Source organism: Cyanistes caeruleus, chromosome 4, assembly GCF_971803275.1.
Source record: "Cyanistes caeruleus chromosome 4, bCyaCae1.hap1.1, whole genome shotgun sequence".
In the NCBI taxonomy this organism is placed as follows: domain Eukaryota; kingdom Metazoa; phylum Chordata; class Aves; order Passeriformes; family Paridae; genus Cyanistes; species Cyanistes caeruleus.
This window is the reverse complement of record NC_141704.1, coordinates 58,543,959-58,570,860: the sequence shown is the minus strand read 5'-3', so window position 1 is coordinate 58,570,860 and position 26,902 is coordinate 58,543,959. Positions and strand designations below refer to the sequence as shown.

At 45.5% G+C, this 26,902-nt stretch overlaps 1 long non-coding RNA gene across 1 annotated transcript; it reads left to right on the top strand.

Moving 5' to 3' along the window:
• The first annotated feature begins 414 nt into the window (after positions 1-414).
• On the top strand, positions 415-22,513 carry LOC147653674 (uncharacterized). The gene is made up of 2 exons (XR_015285678.1): positions 415-522; positions 19,270-22,513. It is a non-coding gene; the product is annotated as an uncharacterized LOC147653674 (long non-coding RNA).
• The last annotated feature ends 4,389 nt before the right edge of the window (positions 22,514-26,902 follow it).

Genomic DNA, 26,902 nt, shown 5'->3' with positions numbered 1-26,902 from the left:
ACTGAAATCCTTTTTGCAGCTCCTCTGATCTAGGTTCATCACTACTGGACTTGAGTGACCTGAGCTGCATGCAGCATGCAAGAATGCCTGCTATGAAAAGTATTATCCCATATTTTTAATCAGTGACCTACCAGTTTAATATAAATAATCTCTAAAGGCATGGCCACGGACTCCACACTGAATTAGTGCATTATTTAGTGCAGCAGATGGAGAAAGAATAGGAGCAATACAAGCTGGGCCTATGTTAACCTCATCTCCTGTGGGTAAAATTAAAACAGAGATGCTTGACTGTGTTTCCATAGATCAATGGCAAGTGTATTTCTATTTCTGAAAATAGTTTTGCCCCTAATGAACACCCTAAAACAAACTAAATTAAAATTGTCTTTAAGATTTTCTTTTCCCTCTCTTCAGCAGCAGAAAGACTGAGAAACCCTCTCACTGGAGTGGCAGGAGCTGCTGGTTAAAACTGAGTGGAGCCCAGCTACCAGTCCCACATCGTGACTTAGACGGATAATTAGTCAGGTAACAATTCCACTGTTGAAAAGCCTGTGAGGCTGGGATCAAACCAACTCAGCACTGCAGGCAACTGTCATGAGATAGAAAGATAAGATAAATGAGTTTGTATTGCACTTGGAATGCACAGAGCCCAGTATAGATGTAAAATATTATTACTAAATGCACTGAGGGCTCTATCATAAGGAGACTTCCTGAAAAAGCAACTGAATGGATAAACTCCATTTAAACCCTGGATGGGTCACAGAGATAAATCAGGTTAGTAAAGCAGTACTGGTTCCTGGGCTGCACCCTTTTCTCCTGTAACAATGTCCCCTTGGCAGGGTTTATACCTGTGTGCTGTGGCCATAGCAACACCGGTGATGACAAATACAAGAGCTGCCTTGTGCCAGGTGAGTGAAGCTCAGAGAAGCAGTCTCTGGGTTTCCATCACAGCAGAGTGCTGGGCTGTGATCTTCTGGCAGTGCCAGAGAGCTTGGGGGCTGCCCAGTGGAGAGGTTCAGGGTAGTCAGTGGGGTGAGAGAGATGCTGAACCCAACAGGTTCCGACAGGACTCCAAACACTCAACCACACAGCAGAAGGAGATACATGTGTCCACCAAAGCTTTCCAGAACCCTTTGCTGTTTGTTTTCTTGCATGGTGCCCTCCTGCCCCTCAGAGGGCTGCTTTGCTCTGGTCACCTAGATGAAGCAGGTGTTGGAGCAGATCCATGGATCCAGGATCCAACCTGCTCCGAGGCTGAACACCCACTCGTGGGCATCAAGCTACGCCCAGCACTTTTCTGGCTGAGTCGCTGTATGTACAAACTTTCCCAGGATCATCTGGACAGCTTTTCTCATCCCCTCAAGCACAAAGCTTGTAAGTGGGAACAGTGCCACTAGGACAAATTTCTGCTCAGGTGACTTACTCACATTTAGCACTGCAGTTGTCTGTTCTGACAGAGCCACTACAGGTTCTCTCCCAGAGCAAGTTTAGCTGATGATTCAGACATGTAAAGGCAGAAGCAAAAGGATTATTTACGGATGATGCTGGGATCAATCACATATCCAAAGTGCAATTCAGAATTCAGCTTTGTTAAGGAATGAGTCCAGAGCTGGGACACCAATGTGATCAGAGGGATGGAGCAGCTCTGCTGGGAAGAAAGGCTGAGGGAACAATTGGGATTGTTCAGCCTCAGGGTGACTGAACTGTGGCTTTCTAGTACCTGAAGGGAACCTACTGGAAAGATGGAGAGAGACTCTTGACAAGGGTCTGGAGGGACAGGACAAGGGGCAATGGCTTCACACTGACAGAGTGCAGGTTTAGATTGGATATGAAGAAGAAATTTTCCCTGTGAGGGTGGTGAGGCCCTGGCACAGGTTACTCAGAGAAGCTGTAGCTGCCCTGTGGTGGAAGTGTTCAAGGCTGAGTTCAATGGGGCTCTGATCAGCCTGCAATAGTGGAAGGTGTCCCTGCCCATGGCAGGGGACTGGAACTGGATGATTTTTTAAGGTCCCTTCCAACCCAGTTCATTCCATGATGCTATAATTCTTTTACATTGTGCTTTTAGAGTTCACTTTCTTTCACATCATGATCCTGTGCCATGAGAAGTTCTCACCAGAATATCTGACACCTCATACTTCTCTTCTGAGATGCAGAGACAAAAAGAAAGGTTGGCTGGCAGCTACCATAAAGTCAGTGGGGTGGGTTTTTAATGCCAGGCAGGCTCCTTTGTAACCCTTTGACACACCCTGTTGCTGTAGTGCTGCAAATGAGTACCAGGCTAATTGAGAACACAGGCCTAAAAATAGATGTGTCTGGGAAGTGATGATTTTCCCACAGAAACATCAGGTTTTCATAAAAAACTCTAAAAACAAGGAAGTTTTAAGTATAATGCAGAAAGATTTTGGGTTACCCACCTTAGGTTTTATGTTCTTCTTTTTGACCAACACTGAAAATTTTGTTGGAATTTCTTTTTTAACGAGAATAATTGGTTCCCCAAACAAAACCACCGCTACAGACAAAATAATTTTTAAAAATCATTAAGATGTTATGCTTAGCTTATTTTTCCCCCCCGTTAATCTGCTTTCTCACTTCTTTCATTTTTCTATTTTTTGCCCTCTCCTTGTCATGTGCAGCCCACTGGGTGGTACTTACATGGTAACCAGTCCTACTAAGGGAAACCAGTGCTTTCATCTTCATAATTTCTTTCCTAACTGGTTTTTCTCTTTGTCCTTACTTGTTACTGTTCTTTTTCTGTCCATTTATCTTTATGAGATGTTATCTTTCCTTTATCTTTTCCATATCATATTCTTCCCCTCCCTTTTTTGTCCAGCAGTTAGATATCTCTAATAATCTTTGTTCCTTCCTGCTTCCATCTTTAATTCTTTTTGGCACTTTAATACCTGTGCTTTCATTTCTTTGTCTTCCCTCTGGATATTAATGTATATTGACAATCTTTCCCACCTGTATTTCTGAATAGCACATATTCCATAGGGCTTTAAAAAGAATAAGCAATTTTTAATCACAATACTACAAGAGCTTAAAAAGTAAATACTATTCTATTAATTTTATATGTGGAAAAAAACTAAAGGCAGAAATATTGATTAATTCTTCAATAGATCTGATGTTTCTTTCATCCTATCCTGTTGTCAGGACTTCTGCAGGCTTTAACCCTATTTTATTCTTCATCTTCCATAACATGAAACTTGTCCCACAAACCTTTTCATGTGGAGATTGCCAGGCAGCAGCAGCAGAAGCATTTGGCTTGCAGAGAGCTGGGTAAGAAAGCACTACTTGCAGCATCTGAGGTCACTTCTTGTATGGCCATACAGTGAAAAAATACAGAAAAAATAGTTGTAAAAATCAAGGAAACTTCGTTCCACAGAACAACAGATTCATAGGATGTGTTAGGTTGGAAGGGACCACACAGGGTCATCTGGTCCCACCTCCCTGCTCCAGCAGGGCTATCCCAGAGCACAGGGCACAGGATTGTGTCCAGATGGTTCTGGAATATCCTGAGTGAGGAGACCCTCTCTGAACTTGGTCACTGCCCAGGACAGAAGTTCTGTCTCATGTCCAGGTGGAACTTCCTGGGATCAGTCCCTGCCCGTTCCTCTGGTGCCATTGCTGGGCCCCCGGAGCAGAGCCTGGGCCCTGCTCTGAGCCCTCCCTGCTCACAGGGACACCCAGGCCTGAGGGCTCCTCTCAGCTGGGGCTCCTCTCGAGGCTGGACAGCCCCAGCTCCCTCAGCCTTTCCCTGTCAGAGATGATCCAGGCCCTAAATCATCTCTGCAGCCTCTGCTGGCCCTGCTCCAGGAGCTCCCTGTCCCTCCTGTGCTGAGGAGCCCAGGGCTGGACACAGCTCTCCAGATGTGCCTGGCAGGGCTGGGAAGAGGGGCAGGATCACTCCCTGAGCTGCTGACACTGCTCTTCCCATTGCAGCCCAGGCCATCATTGCCCTTCTTGTCCCCCTGGGCACTGCTGGCTCGTGGACAGCCTGCTGTCCACCAGGACCCCAGGTCCTTCTCAGCAGAGCTGCTGGCCAGCAGGTCACCCCCAGCCTGTGCTGGTGCATGGGGCTATTCCTTCCCATGTGCAGAATTCTGCATTTGCCCTTGTTGAACTTCAGATACATTCCTCCTTGGAGATATGGAAAGATAGAGGTTATACAGGTTCAAGTGTGCAGGTCATTGTACCTTCATAAATGGCAGGATGAGCTGGGCACCTGGGAGAATAAGCAGTCCGCCCCTGAGAGGAGAAAATGAGAATGGGTTGACACTCAACATTTTCATTTGGGTTGCTGAATGGTTGGAAGCTGAGTTTCAGATTCACTAATTGGGTGTTTTTCACATGAGTTTGGGTTTCAGAATGAAAGCTGACATAATGGTAGCAGGCCTGTGAGAACTGTGAGAAGAGAGGAGGAATTTGCCCTTGGTCGGGGTGGGAAGGGTTAATACTTGAAGCCTTCAAATTACTTACATGTGCATGATGTATGTCAGTGGAAGGTTTTCTTAATCATAAAACTAAAGTATGTATCTGGGTCCAGTCTGTTGGGCTTGTGAGTACAACAGATCTAGGAAGTTCTGTTTCTGCAGATGAGAGAAATCTGATAAAACCTGGAATGCACTTCCAAACAAAGTTTACTAACTTTGAGAGGCCTCTGTGATTCTATTTTGTGTTAGTACCATGTCTTAATTATAGACCTTCTATTTCTAGTGCAAGCTTCCTTCTCACCACCCCAAAATGAGTTCAGTATAGTTTCAAGGAAAAGAGGCTAAGCACAGTCTAGATCAAGCATAGCGTGGGTTTTGTGCTTTTTCTCATCTTTTCTGGGAAACACATGTATTTCCAGAGGAGGTGGGTGGGAGACAGTAATGTTCCTCAGGCTGTTCAATCCTGCCCTTGTGGGGCACGAACTTGGGCTTAGCCATCTGTCCAAAGCACCCAGGCCATGTTTGTGGAGGCCTCAGAGAGCAGAGTGAACATCCAGAGTGAGCTCTCCTTGAGGTGAGCATGGTGGCCATCCCATAAATCCCACAGCAGACTCCCTAAATCATGGTTCTCCTGTGGGTCATCTGGACATGTCAGCACTGCCAAGGCTTTATTCTGTGCCACCCATCCTGCTCGGGGCTCAGCTCTGTCAGCTCCCATCTGCTGTGCAGGTTTGGGCTTGAATGGATCACCAGGAGAAGGAGGCAGAGCTGGAGGAGGCTGGGCTGTGATTCAGTGGGCAGAATTCTTCCCTCTGAGTCAGGGCTGAGTCAAGGGGTGCTGAGGGGGACTGTGCTGCTCCAGCTGCTGGGTTTGGGACACCACTGAGAAATCAAACTCCCAACCACCTCTTCAGGTATCTTCAGGTATCTTCAGAAACATCTGTGGTCCTTCCTCAGCAACGGTGGCATTTACCCACTATCTTGACCACATTCCAGTGTGGAAAATGTATTTCACTCACCTCCAGCACCCTCTGTTACCCCAGTGAAACACTTCATACTTCACTACTGCAGCCCAATGCATCAGTAAGGATATGCAGTATTTCATGTGGCCTTTTGGCTTTAACGTTGACAAAAATGGCTTGCACACACATTGCAAAACTTTTTTTCCATATGCCTCTTTTATGCAGATCAAGGGATATCCTGGTCATCCTGCTCACAAATGCACAGTACTTCCACAACTGTTAATCAGGAATCTGCATAGGTGAAGAGAGCATCACATGTCTCACAGCCCAGTTTATCTCAGGGCAAATAATACAAAGGGGTAGTTATTGATTTAATAATGCAAAGTCCTTTTACACCATCAGTTCACAGTGAAGTGCAAATATTAGTGTCACTGAGGCAACAGCCTTCAGCACAGATGGCTTCTCCTGGTCTTAGAAGGTCCAAACTCTTCTCCATGTCCTCTATTTCATCTACAGCAACAGTGATTTTTGAAAGCAATCAACTCTGCAAAGTTTCTGCTTGAGCTCACTTTGGAATCACAGAATATCCATAGCTGGAAAGGACTCCCAAGGATCATTCAGTTCAACTCTTGGCTCTGCACAGACACCCCAGCAATCTTACCCTGTCCTTGAGAGCTCTGTCCAAACTCTCCTGGAGTTCTGGCAGCCTTGGGGCTGTGACAATTTGCTGGGGAACCTGTTCAGTGCCCCAGCACCCTCTGGGGGAAGAGCCTTTCCCTGATATCCACCGTAACTAACCCTTCCCTGAATTTAGGGCCATTCCCTCAGGTCCTGTCCCTGGTCACACAGAGATCAGGGCCTGTCCCTCCTCTTCCCCTCGTGAGGAAGCTGCAGAACTGCAGTGAGCTCTGACCTCAGTCTGCTCTTCCCCAGCTGAACAGACCAAGTGCCCTCAGCTGCTCCTTGTGTGGCTTCACCTTCACACCCTTCAGCATCTTCATAGCCCTCTCTTGGACACTATCTAATAACTTTGTATTTTTCTTATATTGAGGTGCCCCAAACTGCCCCAGGACTCACTTTGTTCCTGCTTTGCTCGCTTGCCATGGCTGACATGCCTCAGTTCATGCCTCCCAGCGATGGAGGCTGTGTGCCAGCATTGAGACACACATGCTGTCCAATACTTGCTTCGTTTGATATGTGATGACAGCTCTTTATAGGTGTCTGAGAAAAACAAATGAATGAAGAAGCAGTTCCTGGTGGCCTCTGCCAGCTGTTGACAATACCAAATAATTTGCTTTTCCTGAAACAGACCTGATGCCTCTGTGGATGATGTGGCGTGTAGGTGTTGTGTCAATCAATAAAAATTAAAAGTTGCTGAAGGGCAGGAACAGCAGCTGTGAGATTTCTTCCTGCTTTTCATTCACAGGGAAATGGTATCAGACTCTGCTTAGTGGCTTGTGTGATTTATTGTCACATTTATCTCACACGCTTCAGCAAGGACTTGCACAAGCAGATTGATTTTAGACCCCAGCTTTTAAAGGTGGAAGACAAACAGTTCATTCATAAAAAGTAATTTCTGAAACCTTGTTTAGTATCTAAGCTTTTTCCAGAGTAGCTGGTATAAACCCCTTTACATACAGGAAGCAGTACACATCAACCGTGGGATGCCCCAGGTGCCTCTACAGAAATGGCTCTTGGAAAACACCTCTGGTGCTAAGTAAGCAAGGAGAGAGTAAAAGGACATTATCCAACTTCAGTGTTCCTCTGTCAGGCACATTAGCAATGCCTTTGTGCCTGAAAACAACCAAATAGATATAACTAGGTATTACTAGGATTAAAAAAAAAAAAAAAAAATTTTTTTTTGTTTGAAATCTTTTTACCACGAGGGCCAATTAAAATGTTTCTATCGAAATTGTTCTTTGGCAGGAAAAGCTGTTTTGGACAGAGCAGATCTCACAGAAGAAGATCTGAAGAAGATCTTCCTGCTACAGAGTATTTAGACATTTCACTGGAAAGCAGAAATGCCTCTGAGAAAAGGATAGATGCTGTGCCATGTGTTAACCCAATGGTACACACAAGGAATTCTGCCAGAGAGTCCTGGAGGTGATACCCCAATGTGTCTGGCATTGACCTGTTGCTTTGTCTTTACATTAAGTTCTCTAAAGCTTCCATATGTCACCAGTCTAATGAGAACCCACAACCAGCACAGGATGGAGGATGGGCACATGAAGCACCCAGTATTACACTCTTATTGCATGGCATATCCATTTCGTTCCATATTTCATTTATTGGGCAATGTAGCTGTAGCTGTGTTGGCTTTCAGCCAAAAAAAAGGATTTTCCCAAGAAGAGAAATTGGATGAAGAATTAAAGAAACTCCAGCAAGTGACCAATACACCTCCTAAGCACCATTTTCCACTATTCATATTTGGAAGAATTAAATGTGGTTTAAGTGCAAGGAATAACTGTACGCTAGCCCTAGGGTTATGAACTGGATAAGCTATTAGGAATTTTCCATTTCTGACTGACTGTGATCTCACATCAGTGTAACTCTGCTCACTTCAGTGGAATTACTTCAGAGTTGCTCTGATGGGAAAGCAGAATGAGGTCCTGTGATTCTATAACTATTTCTACTAAGCTGTTCACATATGCCTGAGAGAAGCAGCTTTTAAGAAAATATAATGGAATTTAGAGTCCATTTTTCATCAGTTCAGTTAATCAGTTTACTTTGGTCTACTGATCACTTCTGTTGCTTTGCATGTGATTGTCCTTGTAAGTGAGGTCAGTTTTATAGGGAAGGAAAATACCCTTTTTAAGTCCAGATGGTATCATTAGAAGAAACAGACAAGTTGGTCACATCTAAAGTTTTTTTTCTTTTCATCTTTCTGAAGACAATTTTTAACAGTAATTAAGGATTTATTGATCTATGTTACAGTTTATAAGAAGTTACAGGTTGTTGTTATAAGACCCTAAGATCTTAATTCTTTTGCTTGTCAATAGGAAATTACTGCTGATCTGTCTTGCAGGTCCTTGAAGGTTTGTAGAAACACTGCAAGGTACTCATTTACAACATGACTTATGTTTCCCATCCAGCTAGAATCATAGAAACATAGAATATCCTGAATTGGAATGGACTCACAAGGATCATTGAGTCCAGCTCCAGGAGAATAGGAATAGCAACCTGCCAGTGTTTTATGGAGGAGCACCTTGAGTACCCTGTCCTGGAATAGGATCACAAAATGCAGAGCTGTTCAACAGGGAAGTGGATTTTAGTGCTTACTTGGCTACACTGTAAGTCTGAGGAGACTGGGCAGAAAGGGTGGGAAGGACTGAAGGTCCTTCTCACCACCTCCTTCCTGCATGGAATATCCAGCATATACATGAATAGCAGGATCTGAGCCATAAATTCAGAAGGTGACAGAATAATTGAGGTCCACAGACATCTGTGAAGTTCAAAGCCCCACTTAGAGCCAAGCTAATTTCTGTCTTTAAAAAAAAAATAAATCAAGGTCTTCTCTAGCTAAGTTCTGAATATCCCAGTATTGATACGTACTGATACGTCTATTTCAAATTGATAGAGAGTAGGTTTAAATTGGATATTAGGAAGAAATTCTTCCCTTTGAAGGTGCTGAGGCCCTGGAAGAGGTTGCCCAGAGCAGCTATGGCTGCGCCATCCCTGGAAGTGTCCAAGGCCAGGTTGGATGGGGCTCTGAGCAAGCTGGGATAGTGGAAGGTGTCCTTGCCCATGGCAGTGGGGTGAGAACTGGATGAGCTTTAAGGTTCCTCCCATCCCAGGCTATTCCGTGATTCTACAGTATGCCTGTAGGCACAGGACCAGTCATCTATAATGTATCAAAACAGAAATGGGTTTGAGGGCTGGGATCAGATGTATTTCAGGGTTGGAATAAGATTTCAAGTGGATTTAAGCTTCACAGATTTTGGAGAGGAATAGTTTAGTGAGCCTAATTCCATAGGGCTGAATCCAGCAGTTATCAATATCCCCAGAGGAAAAGAAGTAGCTTCTGCGGTCTTTTGATTAACTGAGCATAAAATGAGCCTTCCTCCCCTTACTGTTTTAATTAGATATGAATGAACCAGTTCAAACCACATAAAAATTGACTCCTGACTCCTCTGCATGTAAATTAACCACTAGGTCACAGTTTTATTTTTTTTCCCTGAGAAAACCAATTTTCCCAGAAGGGGGAATGGCATTTAGAAGTACTCCCACTCTATCTTCCTCCATCCCAGAGATTTCTTACACAATGGCTGTTCAAGTGACAGGAGGACTAAAGCCAGGTTTGACGGGGCTCTGAGCAACTTGGTCTAGTGGAAGGTGTCCCTGCCCATGGCAGTGGGTTGGAATGAGATGATTTTTAAGGTCCCTTCCAAGCCAGACCATTCCATGATGTTTTGACTGAACAACCAGGAGCCATGACCCCAGCTGGTTGGTCAGCAAGCACTGGTAGATGTCGATGCTTGGGTGGTGGAGATTCCAGCTGCAAAAGGAAGGAGAGCAGGTTTACACGTGTGGGCTGTTTGCCAACCTAGAGGCAATGCAGGGTGGTTTTTGGGGAGTTAAGTGCGGAGGAAAGCCGCGGGTCGGGCGGCTGCGGTAGCGCGGGCACCGCTGCCCTCTGCTGGGTACCGTCCCGCCGGGCACTGCCTCCCGCAGCATCCTCAGGAACCGGCATCGGCCCTGCTCCCTGGGCTCTGCCACAGCCTGCTTTGTGTGCCTCCAGTCCAGGGGCAGAGAGCAGAGGAACATCCCCTGTAGGGATGGAAGGGCTTATGGAGAGGGTTGAGCGTGAGCTTCCATCACACCTGGCTGCAAGCAGCTGTGTCCTATTTTTCTAGAGCACTCTCTGGGATGGCAACGCAGTTTTGCTTCTTCCTCACAGAGTGAAGAAAGCGTGGATGTGTGTATTTGCTGGGGAGGTGCATTTGCACTGCAAGCTTATCCATCTAATGGCTATCCATCCTAGAACTCTGTCTCAGATGAAAGTGACCTGGGGGTTCTCAGTGAGCCAGGTGGCCAAGAGGTCAGTGGTACCTAATCTGGATCAGCAATGGTGTGGCCAGCAGGACCTGGGCAGTGACTGTCCCCTGCCATGGCCACTGGTCACATTTTAAATCCTGTATCCTGTTCTGGGCCCCTCATGACAAGAGTATTGAGGGGCTGGAGGGTGTCCAGAGAATGGAATGGAGCTGGAGAAGGTCATATGAGCTGGAGAGTCAGTCATATGAGGAGTAGCTGGGGAGCTCAGCCTGGAGAAAAAGAGGCTCAGGGAGGGCCTTCTGGTTCTCCACAACTCTCTGACAGGAGGGGGCACCCAGGGGCAATTGGGTTCTGCCCCCAGGGAACAAGGGACAGGACAAGAGGGAATGGCCTCAAACTGTGCCAGGTGAGGTTCAGGCTGGATATCAGGAAAATTTTCTTCACTGAAAGTGGTGTCAAGCATTGGAACAGGCTGCCCAGGGAGATGGTGGAGTCACCATCCCTGGAGATGTTCAAGACTCAGAGCTCTGGTCTGGTTGACATGGTGGTGATTGGTCACAAGTTGATCTTGGCAGATCTTTTCCAGCCTAAATGATTCTGTGATTCTGTGAGCACTCTGTCTCGCTGCCTCTTGCAGTGAGAATATGTACCCATAAAATCAGCCCCTCTGCATTTTGGGTAGCTATAGAAAACTCTGTGTGGGCCTATTTCTCCTTTGACAAATCCCAAAGAAATCCTCACCTGTGAGCTTTAAAATCATGCAAAACTCATAATTGAAGAGCAATTTTCAAAGCCTCAGCCACCTGTCTACTTAATTAATGAATGGAAATGCAGAGCCTGGAAATGAGATGTGAAAACTAAATTCAGCCTATCTGGGGAGTCAGATATGTAGAAGAAATTGAAAGTTGCTGTGCAAGGGGTAGTTCTGGAGTGTACATGAGTCTGATAGAGGTCAGGACTGCTGTTAAAATTGGTACAGATACAGAACTGTATCTGTAAAGAGGTGTGTGGAGGATTAAAGAGTACTGCAAGGCTCTTGTAGTACAGAATGGAAATAGAGGGGCAGATTGAGCTGCTGAAACTCCTGCAAGGAATTGTTAGCTGACATGAGTAAGAAGATCAAAATGTTGGCATATTATACAACTGCACAGTGGTGGGGATGGACAGACAGTACAGAGGGAACTGGAAATACTGTTCGGCAAAAATAAGATTCTCAAACATCTGGGAGAAGATACTCAGAAATCTAACCACTCAGCAGGAGGGTGGAATTTGGAAAGCATTCAATGCTGAGAGGCTCCAGGGTGATAAGGGCAAAATAGTCAGAGTCATGGAATCATAAAATGGTTTGAGTTTGAAGTAACTTTAAAGATTTTCCAGTTCCACCCCTCTGCCATGTACAAGGACACCTTCTACTACCCCAGCTTGCTCAGAGCCCCATACAACCTGGCCTTGGACATTTCCAGGGATGGAGCAGCCACAGCTTCTCTGGGCAGCCTGTGCCAGGGCCTCACCACCCTCACAGGGAACAATTTCTTCTATATATCTAAAATAAATCTACTTTGAATGGAGCCATTTCCCCTTCCTGTCACTCCAGGCCCTTGTCAAGGACCTCTCTCCAACTTTCCTGTGGACACTCTCAGGCACTGCAAGGCCACAGATAAGTCACACCAAAGCCTTCTCTTTCCCAGGCTGAACAATCCTAATCATCTCAGCCTTTCCTCCCAGCAGAGCTGCTCCATCCCTCATGTGGGTCTTTCATAGCCCATACGATGGCAGCCAGTTAATATATGGATCAGTTGCAGCCTTCAGAGGAGTTTGAAGGCCTGCCCTGGTATTACACCACAGCATTCCCAAAAAAACTTGGGATACTACATCTCAGTTCATCCAGAGGGAAAATAAGGCATGGAAAGGTTAAGTGACTTGCTTTGTGTTGCACAACCAGGAATGGAAATAGCTCTCAGATCTTTTATTCTTAACAGCAGCCAGCCAAGGGAACCTCTACTTGGATCTCAAGGGATTCCTTCCTCCTGGAAAGGCTTTCATTTCCAGTAAAAGCAGGGAGGCTGGGTAGGAACAACCCCAGGGATGCCGTGCATTGTTCACGTGCTTGCTGCAGTGTGGAATGTGGAGGGTGAGGAGCAGGAGGCAGCAGTGCCTGGCCAGCAGAGCAGGAGCAGTTCAGGTGGCCCTGGCAGGGATCCACACAGCAAGCCAAGGGTGACTCAACAGTCAGGGGGGACTCAGCCAGGCTGTGCTGGACCTTGCAGCCAACTGGTGGAAAGCAGTGCCATGTCCTTATGTCACCTCAGTGTGGCTGAGTAAAGATCAGATATGGCTTCTTAAATCCTAAACCTCCCCAAATTCCTGGCAGGAAACCTGAAACCCAGCTCAGCAAACCAGTGACTTCTGTGCATAGGGAAAGCCCTATATCAACTGCATATGAACTACACTTTGGGGCACAGCCACACTAAAGGCATGGGGGCAGAAAGGCTAATTACAATGTTTTATTAAGGTGGTGCTTGGTGTGTTTTGGGAATGAATTTTAGGACATGTTTTCTGGGATTTCAATGAGTAAATTTAAGAGTTCAAGAGATCCCTACCTGTCTTAAGTACTGTGGGTCTACAGCAGTCATTTAACCCTACTCCATGTCACTTTTCTTAACTACAAAATGTGAAAAATTAACCTTTTAGAAACTATTTTGAGTGATGAAAGGCAAAACTAGATGTGGGCCAAGGAATTAAGCAGTGGAACTGTTAAGGAAAGAATCAGGAAATTCTTCCTAACAGTGAGGTCTGAAAGTGTAGCTGGATCTCAAGGGAGACATGAACCCCATGTCACTTGGGTGAGTGAGGAGTGCATGGTGCTTTCCTGCCCTCTTCCCAAGGGAGTGGGGTTTGTCTCCTCAATCTAAAGAAGCCTTTCCATCTCTAATTTCCCCTTCCTTTGTTTGAATAGGTTATCTGATATAATTACACAACATTCAAGTGCAGGAGTGCAGGAAGAAGTGATAAAATCAAGAACAGCTTTAATGAGGCCAGAAAAGGAAGAAAAACTGAGTCAACTCAGAGGAACTTCAAGGTCCTTTTGGTGCTATTCAAGCAAAGAAATGGGAATACTGCTAAAACAGAAGAAGCTGGGCGGAGTCAGAAGGTTGATTTGAAACTAGCAGAGCATTCAGTGGTTTCAGCAGGGAGCCCTCAAGTTAGATGGTGTCAGGAACACATGGAGGAATTTGGGTAAGCCAACATCCCATTGTGCAGACATGCACCTCTGCCTGCTGTAAAGTGATGTGTCTGTTGCAGGGGGAGGAACCGAGGGGAGTGACACAGATAAGGAAAGATGGATGGCCACAAAAGAATGGCCACATCCACACAGAGGTCTGGCCAAGACTGATGTGGGGGGAGGGAGGCACTGAGGACCACACATTTGTACGGAAAGCATCAATTTGCTGCATTCACTTGTATTAACTTATCAGTTTAAATTAAACCTGATATAAAGATGGGAAAGAAGGGGGATTTTATTTCCTATGAAGAGTGTATGTTAATACCCAGTTATTCCAGAGGAAGGTGAAGGATGCCATTGCCTACTAGACAGAAATTTTGATTTACACAGTAGTTCAAGGGCGCTGGACACAGCAATTCAATTTCCAACACAAGGTAATCCAATCAGGCCCACTCAAGATACCCCCAAGCCTAATGGGAAAACAGCAGAGCCAAACATGTCGTCACCACAACTCCTAAATTAATGGGGAGATAATTCATGTTCTCAGGTGTTCATGTAGGCTGGGCTGAGGGAAAACACTGGTGGGAGTTCTTGCATTCTATTTATGACATTATTTACTAAGAGTATCTATGTGGTGTATCACAGCTGTATTCATAGTTGGGTATTATTCTGACACAAATGTCTCCCTGAAATCTAGATATATTTCCCAGTCAGATTTTGGATGATGATAAGGAAGCCTAGACCTTTCCTTCAGAGATAAATGCTGCCATTCCAGTCTGGATGTTCCCACTGCCCTATTCCTACCTCACACTTCTACCTGCCTTTACCAGGATAAGTAACAAGAGCAGCAGGTTAGGAGTCAGAACCAGAACCAGGACTTGAATTCTGGCTCCACAACTCACTTCTTTAAGTGAAATAATTTCTTTGTTCCTTTTTATCTCCCTGGCTAAAACAGGAATAAATTTTGCATCAGGCTACAGAGCTCATGGTCCTTCCTGTATTTTTTCTCAGCTATTTCTAATTATCTAAATTATTGTTGTAGCTTAGACCTCACAGGTGAGTTACTGTTATCTCCAGCCAAAATAAAAAATAAGGAAAAAAGAAAATAAAGATGTATACCTTTTACCTCTACAGAATATCAGGACAAGCATCTCTTTTAAAAACAAGGACAGTGTTTAATTTAGAGTGAGCACATGGACATCAGAGTGCTGCCTAACTACTGTCAAAATAGGTGTTAAACAAAGATTTTCCTCACCAATATTTTCCCTGTGACTAGAAAATAAGTAAAGGTTAATACCCATGGAATAAACCCTAGTTATCACAGTTATACAGTTTTCCTCTGATCAGCAACTACAGTATTTTTTCTCAGATTTTTTCTGTTCCAATTAAAAATATTTGGAACTATTCTCCTATAAACCTAAGAAAGGTCTAACTAAGCCACTGCCGTTCCCTGCTATCCTACATAACAGGTTAGGTGCAAGCTTCTGTATTAGTATTTTGGTTCTGGAACTAACTTTGCAAAAAAGCATCCAAAGTTCTTGGAAATATTACGAAAGCTGAGGGAAAGAGGAAAGCATTTGGCTCACATCGCTGTGACAATAATCAATGCCCAGACAAGCACAGCTTCAAAAAAATGTGTCAAGAACTCACTTTATATTTTAAACAGACCATGAAGACATTCAAATTCTTCATCTGGAAGAGAAAAAAGAGGAGGGGGAGATGGCGGGAGGGAGAGATTTCCTTCCACCAGGCAGCGAGAGATCACTTCATGCTTCCCTTTGGTAGGTTAGAGGGGAATTGTAAAGCCATCCCATGTGAACAGATGGAAGCAAAGGATCTCAGCTTTCACAGGAGCGGGTTAAAGATCCGACGCCTGGGACGGTGGGCGAGACAGGGCCCAGCAGCAGGGGCTTTCTGCCCCCTGACAGTCAGACGTCTCCAGGGCCCGCTGGGGTGGCAGCAATCCTTGGGGAGCACCTCGGCAGGCTCTCAGCAGCCCGGCAGCAGCTAAGCCCCAGACTTGTATAGGCACTTCACATTTAGGAGCATGTCTAATCCAATCAGGGGCAGATTGGAAGCTATCCGTGTACCTCCCAGATAGCATATTCTTGTCGGCTTGAAAGCAACCCTCTCCTCCTCAGCCTTCCCCCCTGTCTCCCTATCAGTCTGAGCAAGCAGTGGCCTCCCCCCTTGGGCACACGGAGCTAATCCTATTTACTCAGCCCATCAATTTAACAGCTTTAATATTCGCATGGGTTCGATGGATGCAGCTGAAAGGTTTGCAGCAGCCAGGGAGGGGGGAGAGGCTGTGGTGAGCAGTGGGAGGCAGCCTTCCCATGCTGGCCAAAGCAGAAAAAAGTCATTCAAAACCGTGAAGGCTGAGGCATGTCTCATGCCCACTCACACAAACACACAAAGCAGACACCACATGTGCAGCCCATTACACACCCCAGCAGTGTCACTTTGGCGTACCAAAGCCCCAGGTTCTGCTGCCTGGTCATTTCTCTGTGTTGGTGCTGGGGTTGGCAGGAGAGCCATGGTCTGGTGGGATTGAGCCTGTGTTAGCATGAGGTCTCTCTTTTCCTTAAACTGAAAGGTGTGAATGGAAGGATGGACACAGGAACAAAAACAGAGGGTGCCAGGCACCCCCTAATGAGAGCGGTGACCCTGAGAGCCTCCTGCTCACATGCAGACAGTTGTGGAGGAGCTCAGTCTGATTCTGCTTTATGCTTAACTGTTTCTCAGCTCTCTGTTTATAAATTCCTGAACTGAAATTCCTCCCTTTATCTGTCCTGATCATCCTTTAGCATCCTTTAGCTATACCCCCTGTGCTCTGGCTATAGATTAGAGCAATCTTGAGGAGGCAAGTCTTTTTAGGAGGATTCAAGAATGCAGTCAGTGCTCCCAGCCTCTTGTCACTGCTCCAAGTGATCACCGACTTCAGAAAGAACCAGCACCCACCTCTGAAACCCCTGTGGAATCTACGTGCCCCTCCTCCAGCGCTTGAGTCTTTACTATTCGCTTTATTCTGAATGTGGAACAGCTCTTGGTTTGTGGTTTAACTCACCTGCATGAGTCACACCTGAATTCCTCTCCTCACTACCAAGGTTAAATAGAATTGGAGTGGCTGTTACCTTTCAGGGTATTGCAGTCTTTGATGTGCAAAGGACACAGATCTGTCTGATATTTAGACCTGGCACATTTTTTACATTTAATCTGCACTTTATTTATCTGTTTAGTTCTTGAACTAAATGTGGTTTTGGTTGCGGTTTTCTTTCAATTTGCTTTTGCTGCTTGTGCTAGAGATCATGTGTACTAACAAAAATCTCAAGTTTTCCAGTGCCAGCAGGCAGCCAACTTGAGGATTTTCTGTGAGTATCCAGACTTGGGCTCTGCCCCTAAGTCAGGCAGACACATTGCCATCATTCTGAATGAAGGATGAAATGGAATAAAAAGAGGAAGAGCAGTAAATGACTCCTTCAGTCATTCCTGTTCTCAAAAGCTAAAAGCAGTCCTTTAAAAGAAATCCCAGTGTTTTGATCTAGTGGACAACACCCTTTTTCCCCAGGCTGGAAGCCCTTTGGGTAGTCAGTGACTTTACAATTCAAGAGGGATATTCCAATAGCACTACAGAGTAACTCAAATGAAGTGCAGGTCCTTTATTTGTCCAATTAACAATGGGAGTTTATGGCAAAGGAGAGCACTCAGAGTATGCACTTTCCAGCTGCTGGCATGCTGTGTGCCTGACACACCCCAAGGAATCCAGAAAAAATTCTTGAAGCATGAGAATAATTTTTCCCCTACTTCTGCCTCCCCTTTTTCTCCACGAGGGAGTTCCCAAATGCTGTTTAGGGCTACATCTTGATTTCCCCATTGCCTTTCTCAGCAATATATGTCATCCCTGGATTTTGATGGAAACTTCTTCTGCAGCAGATCTGTGTTCAGCCCAATATCCTGGGGTTTGGATAAGTTGTTTTTTTCTGTCTTACCCTCCTGTTTTGTTTCTTGGCATTAATTGTTCATACTGTCCTCCTGCTTTGTGCAGCAGGACCAAGTATTCTCTTGTTCTGAAAGCATAGGGATGGTTTTGCTAGAAGAGCCAGTGCAGCTTCAATTAATTATGTCAGCCGTGGTGATAATCAACCATCAGGGAGCAATTCACTGGGGAAAGGCTGAGAACTGTACATCAGAAGGTCTGAGGTGAGGAGGCAGGAGATCCAGACCTGGGGTAGAGTGATGTGTCTAGCACAGCTGGATGGGAGAGGACAGATGGGACTGCATGGAAAGTGGGAGCAGGATGCAGGACTCAGGATATTCAGAATTAAGGCGATAGCAAGGATGTGGTTTTCTCAGCCAAGATAAAATAACTTAGCTGGGAAGCCATTAAAAGTGATGGCACTCTCCTTCTTTACTTTGCTCAGGCTGCTTGTGCCCACTGTGCCGTAGCCCTGTGGGATCTCAGACTGTGACAGGGTCAGGGGAATGGGGGAGCTAACTTGGCTGAAAACAACTAATTTACTATCCTGGGTTTATCTGTCAATGGATTTGGTCCCAGACCTGACACCCACACAGCTTTTCAAGCAAGGATGCTGGCACAGGGGAGGGGATGTCCTCAGCCAGAGAGATGGAGAGATCCACATCTTTTCCAGCACTCCCTCCCTGAAAGCATCAAGCCAAAACAGCTGATAGATGAGCACAAGGAGGCTGGCACCCCCCCTGCTGCATGTGCTTAGAGAGGCTGCAAACAAGCAAAACATACTTTAAAGCCTGAGCAGGCCTGGGCAAAACTGAGCAGTCAATTCCCTCCCTCAAGCTGCTGCTCTTCAGAGGCTGTGGGTTGCACAAGTCATGGCATCTCCACGAGGAGGTCACACAGGCAGTCTGGGCAGAAGGAGCTGCAAAAGGTGGTCCACAGGGTCCAACCTCCTCATTTCTGCTCTGACTATCAGCAGTCTGCACTGCACCTCCCAGCAGCTTCCCAACAGGGACCAGCACTAGTGCATGCACACGTTCCCGACTGAATAGAACTAAATTAGGCAGGGGAAAAAAGCAAAAAGGAATTGAAAAAAAAAAAAAAAAAAAAAAAAAAAAAGATGACCTGCTTCCAGCTTTAAATGGAGTGATACACATTTTGGCAGGCAAGATTACTGAGATAGATTACAGGCAGAGAGATTTCATCAAAAAAAGGGAAACTCCTCAGAGTATTTTTTTCCAATAATAATTGTTAATTGTTTCCAATAATCATTGTTATTTTCCACACTGGCTATGTGGCTTTACTGAATAGATAGCACGGTAGGTGAGCTAAATCTTCACCTGGATAAATGGGAAGGCTGCCTCACTAATGGGATTAAGGATTCATCCTGGTTGAGGCCTGACCTAATGCTGATAGCAAGAGACAAACTTCACATGAGTGTTCTGCTGCTGCTTCTGCCTGAGCCCACGATCAACCCCTGCGCAGGGAGAGGTCAGGGGGCCATGGACCTCTGAGGCCACACAAAGATTTCATCAGAAGTTCAATGCCAAGACATCTTCCCTGAACTGCATTCATCCCCCTGCCCTGATCAGCTGCCTTTTGTTTGAAGTGCCGGCTCTCCCGAGGAGAGGCACTGTCACACTGGTGAATTGCCCTCCCTTTTTCACAAAATGATGTGTTTTTCCTCAGGAGCTTTGATGTGGAGAGGAAACGACCAAATGTCCACACCCGCCCTGCCGCCCATCAGCTGCCGCTGCGGGTCTCAGCACTGAGACTTAGGTGGGGTTTCACCTCCTCCGGCGGAGTTAATCCCTCTTCACTTCCATTTCCTTCCACCCCGACTTTGCTCTTCTCCGTGAATTTAGTTGGAGCCAGATCACACACCCCCGCTCCGGGCTCCCCTTCCCTGGAAGCAGGAACTGGAGTGACCCCGGCAAGCCCCAGGAGAAGAGAGAATCAGCGAGCCCCCGGCGGTCGCCGTGGTTCTGCTGTCGCTGTGCGCCAGCACAAGCAGCAAATTCCAAGAAGATGCGATCATCAGCAGCTCTGTGAAGACAGGAAAGTGGTTACAAATGCTCTCTGCCTCAAAGAGAGAGAGAAGAAACAACACTCTGGCTGCAGCTGCACCTCGTGCTTTCTGATTAATCTGCTGTTTAGAAACATTTGCTGTGGTACCCGTGCATAGGTAGAGGTGAAAACAAACACACCGATGGATGCAAAGGGACTGCTTTATCTCCAGCCAACACAAACAGAGCCTACTTCCAGCGTGAATACAAATTCTTCCTACAAAAGGGATCAGAGATTGAGGTTTCTTCATCAGAGCTGTCTACATTGCACATTCAGGGAGAGAAAAATTTGCTAGGGTATATGGCATGACCATCCACGTATGGGATCTAGGATTTTAAATGTTAAAGTCCTCCATGCTTCAAATACAGCACCTTCTTTAAAAACTGATGCTACTCAGTAGGCAAATATGTCTCAGCAGCAGCAGCATATTTTCCTCAGTCTTCTGGCCTAAATTGTCTCTGTTTTCATAACGTGCAGCATATGCATCTGTTTGCCCAAAGAGGAGGGAGCAAGTGCTCACAAGCAGCCCTATCATGACAGTGAATGGCAGAATGAACAAAGTTAAAAGTTCTCAGAAATGTTTAATTACCAGTTCAATGGCCAGATTCTCCATACATGGTTCAGTTGGAAATTACTGGGCCAGCTGAGATGCAAAAAGATGCAAAAAGAAAATACTAATCATAAATCAAAGATGGTTTGGGTTGGAAGGAGCTTTAAAAATCATCTCATTCCAACTCCCTGCCGTGGGCAGGGACACCATCCACTGTTTCAGGTTGCTCAGAGCCCCATCCAACCTGTCCTTGAACACTAATTGAAGCCTCCCAAGCCAGTTTGACCCAGCCTTCCATGCTCCACCTGGAGCTATGTGTTCACAGCACATCTGTGTATCTCCCTGGTGAGTCCCTTGTTCCAGATGCTTTAGGGAAGTGCACATCCCTGAGCTCCTCTCTCACACTCCATTGCTGCAAATCTGAATGCATCCTTTTCTGTCCCAGTCTGAAAAGGCCAGCAAAAACCACAGAATCTGGCCTCGTTTTTGATATCTGACATTCCTTATTTTCATTATCAAAAAGTTTTCTTGAAGCCTTGAATTTGCCACAGTAGGTATCCTTTCAAAATCCGCCAAGTTTGCTGTAGAAAAAACAGATAACATTACCTTGGTATTTGCGGTATTCCTTGTGCTGCTCTTCCCACTTCAGCGGAAGACTGCTGAGGATGTTTAGGGAAAGGCTAAGATAAATGTTCCTCAATATCAAAATAAACAATAGAGGCTAATGTGCAGCTTGTATTTTTCATGCTCGTATTGGATTCCAGTTTGAGTTTAAAGGGAGCTTCCCCAGAGTTTTCAGGCTGTGGCTCCCAAGTCCAGAAGGATCAAGGGGCAGAAGTGAGGACATATTCATGTACGTGTGCACATGCAGATAAAAAATCTTCCCTGCCTAAAGTCTCTCTTTTGGCACGGAAGCATGTTGCCAACAGTCAGCAAATAATAAATAATAGCACCAGTACAAGAATTCTTCCACAGGATAATTCACCAGCCACAAAAATTACCATAACTATCCACCAGCCTCTGGTCTGGCAGGGTAAAAGGCAGAAGCTTAACTTGCTGCACAAGAGGAAAAGAGAAATTCTCCAGGGCAGTCCTTTAGTCATCCAAAGGGATTGTGGTTTTCCTACTTTGAACTGTGTGCAAAGGAAAGAGTGAAGTCCAGAGCCAGCCCACGGAGTATTCAGGCCTAGAATTTGAAAAGGCCAGATACTGAATCCTTGGTGTTTAGTCCTTCATGCCAGGTTCTTGCTCCCATGCAAGCTGACAGTGTCCAAGGCCAGGTTGGATGGGGCTCTGAGCAACCTGGTCTAGTGGAAGGTGTCCCTGCCCATGGCAGGAGGCTGGAAAGAGATGTTTTTTGAGGTCCCCTCCGACCCAAACCACTCTGTGATTCAATTTGTTGCATCAGGAGATGTTGAGTATAATATACCATCCTAGCAAAAACCACTTGGGGTGTGGCAGTCTAAAAGAACAAGATTAAGGCAAATGATAGGTATTTCAAGCCAAAATTCACCATTTCATAGCTAAATGAACAGACAAAACATAAAATGTTCTTTGTCCTTTTGAACACATAACATGACCTTCTCTGTGGCCTAATCCTGGAATTCCCACAGGATGCAATTTGATGCAATTATTAATTGCATCAAATTATCAATTATCCTGCTTCTATTGAAAGGGCTTCTAAGAAGCACCTGATGCGAGACACTCTTGGTACAATCTGGAGCAAAAACAAAGAAGAAAGAGCTGCACAATTCTGGAGGCAGTGGGGCAAAACACAGCCCTGCAAAAGAGATTCTCATTTGATCTCTTTCTCAGAAAACATTATCTCAGAAGCATCTTGGTATGTTAAGGCACTGCCTCAATGGCTTGTTACTCCTGCAGTGCCTGAAAAACTGATTTGCTGGAGCCCTCTTTCAGACATGTTTCATTCTGCTGTTAAATTTAAGTATTTGGGTTCAGTTTCAGCTGTTGCCACTGCAGTGTCACCTGTGGTCCTACAGAAAAAGCAGGAGAGAAAAGTGGTGGTGGTGGTGCTTCAGCTCCACGGGACAAAACACTGCCTGGTTTCTCCTCTCACTTACATGGAAATAACTCCACTGCTTTCAACAGAGTAACTCTGTCAGCTCCACGTCGGGTCTGTTGACCTTGCTGGGACTGTCTTCTGCTGGTGTTGTTGCTGAGGTTACAGGATGGAACAATGATGACCCCTGTCTGTGCTTTCCTCTGTTATGGTGGACCTTTGAAATGTACCTAAAGCAAGTTTTTGAGAAAACCTGTTGTCTCCTAATAAACTCCAGATAGATTTAGCTGCTGAAATTGCTTTAAAAATCCTTTTGCTCTTTCCCTGTGATTGTCAGGAAAATCTCCACAATACAACTGGACATGGACACTTGAGGGCCCCCATGAAATGGCACTTCAGACCAGTGTTCATTTGGGAATATCTGCTGGTAGCTTCTTACAGAGGCACCAGCCTTTATATTTCATCTGCCGTTATATTTCATTTCAGATCCACTGACAGTGCATGAAGAAACCATTTCTGAGCTCACAGGATTTCAGCTGACACTGAGCACAGGCCTGAAGACAAACCCCTAGGGATGCATGTTGCAGTCCTAGGTATTGCAGGTGAGAAACTTCCATGGCGAGGTTGATGAGTAGGAGGATTCTGACATAACAGTTCTCATAGGGTTTTGTCTCTAAATAAATCTGAGGGAAACAGGTACAAAACCAGGCTTGCTGAACTGGCAGAGCCATGTGTTCTGATATGTAATCAGAAATTACATATTCTGATTGTCCAAGTCATGGAAATGGGGATGAAGGAAGGGCAGGGGATTTAATATTTTCCTAGATGGGGCAGAGTACCTCCCCTTTCTTGCCTGGCAGATGAGTTTGACCATTTTGTTTTTTACTGCCGGACCACAGTGTTACCGATAATCACAGTGTAAACAACATCCTTTTAGTGCAGCTTTTGTCTCTTTTCTGTAGGATGGAAAGTCTGGTGAAATCAGCCTGTCATGCCAGGCACTGAAGAAAATACGTGTTGAAAAAAGTGCCTGTTCCCAGGCTTTCAGACTAAATAACACCAGACCAAAGGTGAAGAGGAAGCAGAAGCCTGGACAAGGGATTTGATGGATTTCCTGCAGCAAGTCCATGCCCAGGGTGGAACTGAGTCCAAACATCTCACACCTGGCTTGTAACAACCAGGGTGAAGCTGTTCCCCAGCCTGCCTTGCACTGATCAGGTTATGATTTTCCTGCCTATTGCTATCACATAAAATCAGGTTCGTAAGACATGTGAAAATTATGGCTTCATAAATAATAAGATTCAATTTCTATTTGCCGCCTGATCTCTTTTGCATATTCAGGATTACCAGGATTCAGGATAACCTAAGAAGAACTGCACATGCTCATTTTGCTTCAGTTCTAAAGCCCTGGGTGTGTTTATCCTTAACCATAATTCTTTCCCCAGCTTTGCTCTTACTTCCAGCCCTGACCTTATCTTAGGCTGTCAGAGTAGGAGTTTAAAACAAAGGTGCAGCCAGTTTTCTTTTCTTTTTAATACAGTTTGACAGGGTTAAAATGCAGAACACAGACCTTCCAATTTTCACAAAGTGCTGTGGTTGCCTTGTCTGCTTTGCTCTGTTTTATGCTAAAATCCATAGACCCATTCTAATATTAGAGGAAAAAAGGGAGCTGCCTTCCATTCCACTGCAGGAGGGGTAAAAGCACAGGTAGGCTGATATTTTTTACCAGAAGCATTTGTGTGGTTGAAGTTACCAGAAGTATTTGTGCTAAAGACTCTTTTGAGGATTTTGTGCCATTGGAGTTGATTTCGCCTACAAAGCTGAAGTTGATGCTGGGATTGATGTGTTGTTATTCTCAAAGATATAATCAGGAGAAGCGAAAGGAGTTTGAAGGTGATTCAGATGCCATTTATCTAGTGCCAGTCACAGACTTCATGCTCTGCTGGCTGCCTGAGGACTAGGAAGAAACAGTCTTCACAACTCCTATGATTTATCACCCACACTGTAAAGTTTAATTTCACTTTTGAAGTACCGACACTGCCCTGGCTGAAAAAAAAGGAGGCTGGACAAGCATGCTTATGCTTGTAGTGGCATTGGAAAATTTCTCAAGTACCTGTGGGCAGGTGTGGCTCACATACTTGGGTTAAACCAATCGCCAGATCTAGGGTCAGGAAGGAATTTTGCCCTAGGTCACATTGGCAGGGAAGATTGTGTTGTTTTTGTTTCCCTTGCTTCTCAGCAGTGGGTTGTGGTTGGCTTCCTAGATTATCTACTGCCATCTTAAGAAATGCTAATGACCCAGGCTTTAGGTCCACAGGTGGAATTGTAGATCCAACCCCGAAGGTCTCAGGCCTGCCTCAGAGAGTGACTGCAGCCACTTGGGGCCCCTGTGCAGAAACTCCAGCACAAGGCATCCCCAGGGATCTCAGCATCCTTCAGATTGCCCTGTGGTCTGGACATCTCCACCTAACAGAATCTCTTAAGTGTGCAGTTTGAAAATCTGGGCATGCTGGAACTCTCTCTTGGTTCTTTCCCTGTGGTGCAGTAGGTTTTCAGATTGTTTTGGGTGATGGAGCACCTTGTGATGTGGACTGGGATATGGATGCTCCGTGGAACTTGTCAGCCTGCAGGATGCTTATGATTGCGATGCCGTGGAGCTGTGGATGTGGGTGACCTTTTCTGGGTGGCACAGCACAGTAGTTTGGTTTCCTGTGTTTCTAGGGTGGGATAGTGTTGGTACTGTTCACTTCTTTTAGAGGAATTGAAAATATTAGAAGGTTTATACTTAATAATTACTGTTCCCATACCACTTATGTGGGGTGACTGGAATCAGATTAGTGGCATGGTTGCAACAAAGCCAGAATGTGAGAGCATCACTTTGGAGAGATGGCAGTCTCATAAGCAGGCACTCCTCCCTTTTAATGAAAGCACTTTGGCCATAATTGCACTGTTAATTCATTTCAGATATGTTGCTGCATCTGAATTTTCCAACTAACCAGTGATTAAAACAACAAGTTGCCTGGGGAGTGGCTTGTGTGATGTTGGTATTAATAGGATGAAAACAACCAGAAAGTTAGGGGCATTCTTCTGAGGTACTGAAAACCCTTAATGAGGCCCTTAATTATGCAATAACTTCTTTGCAAGCAAACACATGCCTATTATCATTATTATTGTGCTGATAGTTGATATCCCACTGACATGAACAATTTAGAGAATTCCAAGTATTATGGAGCACTCCTGCCAGCTCGGAATAGGCTGACACAGCTATAGCCACCAATTTAAAAAGATTAGCCTGATGTTATTTGCATAAGAATTTAAAGCGACAAAACCACTTGCCACACCCAGGAAATGATAATTAAAAATGAATTACTGCACATTCTTTTATTAGCTATGTGCTGAACTTCTGAGTGCTGCTGTCACTGCCAAATCCAAAGTGAGATGCCCTGGAATATCTTTCCCTGGGTTTTTCCAGATTATTAGAATCACAGAATATGCTGAGTTGGAAGAAACTCATCAGGACCATCAAGATAAATGTTCCTCATATCATTTGCCTTCCTTGGATGGGCAGAGAAAATGTCTCATGATACAGTCTGGAAAAAACTCCCAAACATCTCGAGTACAATGTACATAATTATTCTTAAGTGGGCATCCTCCAGGAATGATGACAAGCAAATCTTAGCATGCCTTGTTACCTATACACAATTCCAGCGGTTTTGCCTGTCTGTGTTTGGCTATTACGCTGAGACATCAGGCTAAAGAAGCCATAAAACACGGACTTCACTCTCAGCTGAGGTTCTCCTAGTCCAGAGAGGAGCCCCCCAGGACAGGTAAGGTATTTTATGCCGTCATCTTCCGCCGAACGGAGAGGGTGGTTGCAGAGGAGAATCCATCCCAGCAGCTCAAGCTTCAACAGGCAAGTGAAGGAAGAGAAAGAGCAAAACCCGATGGAAAAGAGAACATAGACAACTTGCCTTTTTAAAAGCCTCAGCCAAGGGCTGTTGCTGTTTTTTGTTGCTGGAGCAGCAGCCAGGTGCCAGCGCCGACTGCAGCGCTTTGGGATGCGGGGAACGGGATCCGCTCCGGCACCACGGCCCCAGCGCGGCCCCTGCCGGCACCGCCAGCAGCTGCGCACGGAGCCGGCTGGAAGAGCTTGGAAAATCTTGGAATCAAGGTATGGCCTGGGTGGGAAGAGACCTTAGACACCCAGTTTCAACCCCCTTGCCGTGGGCAGGGACACCCTCCACTAGAAAAGGTTGCTCAGAGCCCCATCCAGCCTGGCCTTGGACACTTTCAGGGATGGGGCAGCCACAGCTTCTCTGGGCAACCTGTGCCAGGGTCTCAGAATTTCTTCCTAATATCCAATCTAAACCTACACTCTGTCAGTTTGAAGCCACTGCCCCTTGTCCTGTCACTCCAGGCCTTTCTGGATGAACAGTAGTGGTGATAATCCCTTTCTGGCTGTGTCAGAGGAAGCAGGCTGAAAAGTACCTACAAATGAAATTGCACCTGAATTGAAAATGAAAAAAAGCCCCTGGTCACAGTGATGGCACTGTCTGGCCCTACGTCCGAAATGCATCTTTGAGGTGAGTTGTACCTCAGGAGTTTCCAGCCTTTCCCAGCCAGGAACTGCACACCAAAATCTCTGTGTGCCTGAAAACATCACAGCAAACCACACCTTGGAAAGC